This window comes from Carlito syrichta, unplaced genomic scaffold, assembly GCF_000164805.1.
Source record: "Carlito syrichta isolate Samal-C Ts95f unplaced genomic scaffold, Tarsius_syrichta-2.0.1 Scaffold314819, whole genome shotgun sequence".
In the NCBI taxonomy this organism is placed as follows: Eukaryota; Metazoa; Chordata; class Mammalia; order Primates; family Tarsiidae; genus Carlito; species Carlito syrichta.
The window spans coordinates 111,187-117,988 of record NW_007258915.1 but is presented as its reverse complement, the minus strand read 5'-3'; the positions used below and the strand labels follow the sequence as shown (position 1 = coordinate 117,988).

The 6,802-nt window shown below is 36.9% G+C and overlaps 1 protein-coding gene across 1 annotated transcript in view; it reads left to right on the top strand.

The window, feature by feature from the left end:
- Nucleotides 1-268: 268 nt before the first annotated feature.
- MAP2K4 (mitogen-activated protein kinase kinase 4) overlaps nucleotides 269-6,802 on the top strand; it is a 107,674-nt gene continuing 101,140 nt past the window's right edge. The window contains exon 1 of the mRNA XM_021705918.1: nucleotides 269-373. The gene's annotated coding sequence lies outside the window, so the exon portion shown is untranslated. The remainder of the gene's footprint in view (nucleotides 374-6,802) is intronic.

Below are 6,802 nucleotides of genomic sequence, written 5' to 3'. Positions count from 1 at the left end.
AGTGTTAACACTTCTGAACAATATAAACTTGAATCCTGAGCATAGTATCTTTTGAATCACAGTTCAGTGAGTAATATTTGGTTAGTAACAACTTTAGACAATTTTTATTTACTTTTTCTTAATTCTGAGAAATTTGTTGTCTTTCAAAATATTGTCCTATATTAACTATTTGTTAAAGCACGGTTTCCTGCTTTTTGGTATGTCTTTTTATGCCCTCAAAATAATACCTGTTTTTATACTACTTGAAACTTTTTATTTGTTATTTCTTAGGTAAACGCAAAGCACTGAAGTTGAATTTTGCAAATCCACCTTTCAAATCTACAGCAAGGTTTACTCTGAATCCCAATCCTACAGGAGTTCAAAATCCACACATGTGAGTATTCTTGGTAATCAAATAAAAGGCCAACCCAAGCAAGGGTTTTAAAGTTACTGTATTTTATGAATTTTTCCATATTGAGATGTTGGTATTTCTATTATGGGCTACTTAAGATATTACTACTTGAATTTAAATAGAAAGCTTCTGACTTTCTAGTCTTAAGTAAGTAAACACAATTTTCCTTTCTAAAGGTTACTTAGAAAAAGCTGAAGATCCAGATGCATTTATAAGTTTTTAATTTCTCTCTTACTAAATTCTGAGAATATTGTTTATACTTTTCCTTGTGGATTCCCAGTTAAGTTATAAATTTGTATTTAGAAAATTTAATTGTCCTTTGTCAATTAGTACAAATCTTCACCTTTACTTGGTGACAAAATAGATTTCCATCTTTTTTTTTTTTTTGAGTTGGAATCTCACTCTGTCACCCAGGCTGGAGTGTAGTGGCATGCTCATGGCCACCGCAGCCTTGACTTGCTGAGCTCAGGCATCCTTCCGCTTCAGCCTTTCAAGTAGCTGGAACCACAGGCACACACCATCACACCCAGCTAATTTTTTTATTTATTGTAGAGAGGAGATCTTGCCAAGTTGCCCAGGGTGGTCTCAAACCCCTGGGCTCAGGCAGTCCTCTCTGCCTTCCAAAGTGCTGGGATTATAGACGTGAGACATCATGCCTGGCAGATTCCCATCTTAATAAGTTAAATTCTTGCAATATTTTCATGTCATAGTAAATTGAAGCAATTGTGTATATGTGAGTGTATAAATATCAGTGATTATTTTTTATTTATTCGCTGAATATTTTTTATTAGGCATTATAAATGACATTGTATCTCATTGAATATATTATTATAAACATTTTAGTTAATTAGAAATTATACCTTCAGAAGAATATTTTACATAAACCTTCAATTGAATCTAAATGATGTGACATGTTAAATAATAATCCCCCTAAGGATATCCATGTCCATAAAAATAACCTTCAGCTAGTCCCAGTACTGAGAACTACAAAACTAGTGGTGAAAGGTATGATTTAAAAGGCTGGCAGAACCAGACTTGGTGACTCAGCCTGTAATCCCGCGCCTTGGGAGACTGAGGTGAGTGGATTGCCTGAGCCCATGAGTTTGAGACCCGCTTGGGCAACTTGGCGAGACCTCATCTCTACAATAAATCAAAAAAAAAAACTAGCCGGGCATGGTAGCGCGCGCCTGTAGTTCCAGCTACTTGGAAGGCTGAGGTGGAAGGATTGCTGGAGCCCAGCAGGTCGAGGTTGCGGTGGCCGGGAGCAGCCACTGCACTCCAGTCTGGGTGACAGAGTGAGAATCCAACTCAAAAAAAAAAAAAAGACTGGCAGAATATATTATTTTATATTTTAAAATAATTTCTCCACAATTTGTCTTCACACTCTTTTAGACTTCAATATATTTATTCTTCCTGAAGAAGCACTTTTATTGCTATTTTATTTTCTTTCAGAATTTGTTATGCATTGTATTTACAAACAGTCACACATTGTTAGAAGGTAACAATTTGCTTAAAATATTATGTTATTTTCAAAGTTGCAGTGTCTAGAAGGGAGGAGTGTGTATGTGTATATGTATACTCTTATGCTTTCACCTATGACATTATGGGGAATAAAAGTTATTCATTTACAAACTAAAGTAATAATTTATTTGACTAAGAATGCTGTCTATCATTTTTATTAGACTAGTATTTATAATTAAATTCCTTGTCATAGCTCATTCTAGAGTCCCAGCTTTTTACCTTCTTTGATGTATCATTTGGGGGTTATATTGAAGATAGAAACTTAGTGCTTCTTAATTAATCAGAATTTCAGCAGCAAAGAAACACTCTTTTTTTTTTTTGAATCAGTGTCTCACACCATCACCCAGGCTAGAGGGCAGTGGCAAGCTCACAGCCACCCCAGCGTCAGCCTGCTGGACTCTGGTGATCCTTCCGCCTTCACCTTCTGAGTAGCCAGAACTACAGGCACACGCTACCATACCTGGCTAATTTTTGATGTATTATAGAGATCAGGTCTTGCCAAGTTGCCTGGGCTGGTCTCAAACCTGTGAGCTCAGGCAATCCATTCGCCTTGGCCTCCCAAAGTGCTGGGATTACAGGCTGAGCCACCAAGTCTGACCAGGAAATGCTTCTTAAAAGAACCTCCTTTATTTATTTCCTTTCCTCCCTCCCTCCCTTGTCCTGCCTGGGTCTCACTTTGTCGCCAAGCTGGAGTATAGTAACACCATCACAGATCACTTCTGCCTCAGCCTCCTGAGTAGCTGGGGCTACAGGCCCATGCTATAATGCCTAACTAACTAAAAATTTTTTTTTGTAGAGCAGAGGTCTCACTATGTTGCCTAGGCTGGGAACCTCCTTTCTTATTTTCTAGAATTTCTAGTGAAAGTCAGTTCAAAACTAATTATTTATTTTACTTGTTTCTGAAATGAGATTTTGCTGTTTTGCCCATGCTCGCCTCAAACTGGGCACAAGGGATTCTCCTGCCTCAGCCTCCCAAGTAGTGGGACTACAAATGTGTTACAAAACTAATTCTTGAATGTACTCCATTTCTGTTACCTTGGTTGCTAGTTGAACCATATATTTGAATTCTTAAGAAAGAAGGGATATAGCGGTAATTGCCAAATTTACCAGCTCTTTCTTTTTTTTAAAGCTCTGTTAGACAAGGAGAAAGACAACCTGATTTAAATTAGAACTGGAAAAACATTCACATATTTGTAGTGTCTTCCCTTTGGATTTTCCTCATAGATAAGGAATTCATGGAGAAAAATCTCTTTATTTTTACTATAAACAAGTAAACATGGCCGGGTGTGGTGGCTCATGCCAGTAATCCCAGCACTTTGGGAGGCCAAGGTGAGAGGGTTGCCTGAGCCCATGGATTCGAGACCAGCCTGGGCAACTTGGTGAGACCTCATCTCTACAAAATCAAAAGTTAACTGGGTGTGGTGGTGTGTGCTTGTAGTTTCAGCTACTTGGAAGGCTGAGGTGGAAGGATCGCCTGAGCCCAGTAGGTCGAGGCTGCAGTGACCATGAGTGTGACACTAAACTCCAGCCTGGGTGGCAGAGTGAGACTCTGACTCAAGCAAATAAAATAAAAAACCAAACAAAAAAGCAAGTAAACACAGGATACAAAAAAGTTTTCTTTCTTTCTTTCTTTCTTTCTTTTAGAAAGCAGGATTTATTGAGAGTATAGAAAAGCTCCCACAGTGGGAGGGGACCTGGGGGGTTACACCAAAACTTTCTTTTAATAGTTGAGTCAACTAGGTTTTATTTTTTTGTTTGATTTTTAACTAATGCTTTATAATAATCTATAATCAGCTAGGTTTCTCATGCTTTATTTCTTCATAGAAGTGTTAACAGTTTGAAAGGTCATGCATGGTATTAGGCATTTTTACATTATGATACAGTCTCTAGAACTTGATTCTGGCCTGTAAACATTTTAGGCCCAGATTTTGTTGGTACAGGTCTATCAATCTGGATCACGAGTAGGCTATTACTAACATGGATACTGGTCACAGATAATTGTTTTATTACTTAGGACAGCATATCATCCCCACCTCACCAGCCCCATCCAAAAGGTCTTGTTTTGTGCTGTTCTTCTGACTTGTATACAGTCAGGCAATAAAAAGTACTGGTTGTTGTTTAGGATAAGTGCTTTGCAATTAGAAAACATAAGTTGAGGTTTGTGGGTGTTTTGAAATAAAACTCCTCTTGTCATTTATGTGATATTCCTCTTAAAATTCCTTTGAACTTTAGTTACAGATGTAAATGTAAAGCTTATTCATAAATTTAGGAAAAGATAATATGAAATAAGCAACTAATGAATTTAAGATATATCACAGAAACTAGTTTCAGATCCACCTGACATTTGATGTTTCCTGGATGCAGGATTTTTTGGAAGATTTAAAAAAATATGTATAATACAGTATCCTTATCTTCTGAGAAACAACAGTTTAAATAAAATTCCAAGATATAATAGTTGGCTATAACAATTTAAGAAGTAAATTGAATGTCAGGTGGTAGGTGCAGAAGTGGGTAAGATCACTTTGGATATTGTGAAACGTTATACAGAGGAGCAAGATTTGAATGGATTTTGAAAGACAGGTAGGAAAGGTAAGTGGAGAGAAGAGACAGTGGCATTTTGGTTAGTGTAAATACAAGATAAGTTTTGGAAACCATGTGTAGATCTATTGCAGCAAAGATGTTACTTATAGATTACCTATTTCTCATTGCAAGCTTTTAGCATGTTTTCTTTGTTTTTGGTGTTCTGTAATTATATGAGGATAGATCTAGGTTTGGATCATCTTTCTACGTCCAAGATAAACTATTTTAGTTTAAATATTCATGCATCTCTGTTTCTGAGACAGTTTCTGCTGCTTTCCTTTTGATAGATTGTCCTTCATGTTTTTTTTTTTTCCTGTTATCTCTTCCTGAAATTTGTGTTATTTAGATGTTGGACTGCCTGAAGTCCCTGTTTCTTTGACTTTTATGTTTTCTGTCTCTTTGTTTTCTTGCTGTGTGTCCAGAGAGATTTCCTTTATTTTTTGACCTCTGTATGGACTATTCTGTTTAGGCAATCTATTTTAATTTCCAAGGGTTGATCATGGCATTTTTTAAAGTATCTTATTCTTAATTTATGGATACAAAATAGGGAATTTTAAAATTATTTTTGGTCCTTGAATTATCTGTTTTCTCAAGGGTCACTTTTTCTTTTATCTTTTGTTTTTCTCCTTTATATTAGTATTTTTTTGTGTCTTATTATTTATTTCACATCTTATAATTCTTGATTGTCCCTTAAATAGATGCTTTGGTTATATGACATTACTTGGTGGATTTGGCTCTACTTTTCTGTGAATAGTTTGAGAGCTAGGTATTAGGCCAGGAATATTACAAATGTCAAAATTAGTAGGCTAACATTCACCCCGGGTTGCCTAGTTCTCTCTTGATATATTTGTTTTTTCAGAGACATACTCCCTTTTTTATTTGTAGAAAGAGTAAAGAGGAGAGGTTTAAATGACTAGGCCTATCTTACATAAATAATTTTAATTAACTCCTCTTTTTCTAGACCTTCATTCCTTCCAACCATGGATCATCTCTGCTCCATGATTCTGTTGGGACCATGATTTATCTCTCATGTTCACTGCATGCCCACCTCCCACCAAGTGCTAGCCGTTGCAGTTTTTTCTCTATTGCTGTTTTGTTTTGGAAAGTTACAAACAGCAAAACTAGAGAGTGGTAGATGGAATCTGTGTATACTTACCAATCAGCTTTAGCAGCTTCAACAGTTAGCAGTGTGTCCGTTGTTGTTTTATCTGTTTCTTCACTACCATTAGTTCTAACTAAACCTCAATCATTATTTCATCTATAAATATTCCAGCATGTATTTCTATTTTTTTCTTCCTGGTTTTTTTTTTTTTTTAGTAGGACTCTCACTTTGTTGCCCAGACTGGAGTGCAGTGGCATGCTCACGGCTACTGCAGCCTCGACCTGCTGGATTCAGTTGATCCTTTCACTTCACCCTTCCAAGTAGCTGGAATCACAGGCACATACCACCATGCCTGGCTAATTTTTTGCTTTATTGTAGAGATGAGATCTTGCCAGTTTGCCCAGACTGGTCTTGAATCCCTGGACTCAGGTCGTCCTCTCCCCTCTGTCTCCCAAAGTTTTGGGATTACAGGCATGAGCCACCACGCCTGGTTCCAGCATGTATTTCTAAATGATAAGGACTTCTTTTTAAAAACATAATCACGGTGTCATTGTTACATCTAGTAGAATAAATAATTCTTTAGTGTCATCACCTAAGCGGATAACCTCAGTAGGTTTTTTTTATAGTTTGAAGTAAGATCTAAACAAGGTCCTGCACTACATGAGGTAGACCGATAAGTCTTTTAAACTAGAGTTTCTTCTCTTGAAATTTATTAGTTTTTCTTTGTCCATACATTTTTGTCTACTTTCAGGCATTTGGAAATTTGTTTAAATACCTCAATTATTTCATTGTTTATTTCCTTGAAAAATACTGTTCTTTTTAATTTGAGTTTTTGGAGGGTGATAAGACAACCTGAACAAGAAACCCTGGGTTTTAGTTATCGCTGTTTAAAATTATACATTTTTTTCCCTCTTCTTTTGAGTCTTGGTCTTACTCTGACATCCAAGCTAGAGTGCAGTGGCATGATCACAGATCACCGCAGCTTTGGCCTCCTGGGCTCAGGTGATCCTCCTGCTTAACAAACCTCCTGAGTAGCTGGGACTACAAGTATATGCCACCATACACAACTAATTTTTAAATTTTTTTGTAGCGATGGAGTCTTACTATGTTGCCTAGGCTGGTCTCAAACTCCTGGTCTCTAGCAGCTTTCCCACTTTGGCCTTCTAGAGTGCTGGGATTACAGGCATGAACCACTGTGCCAATAAAAA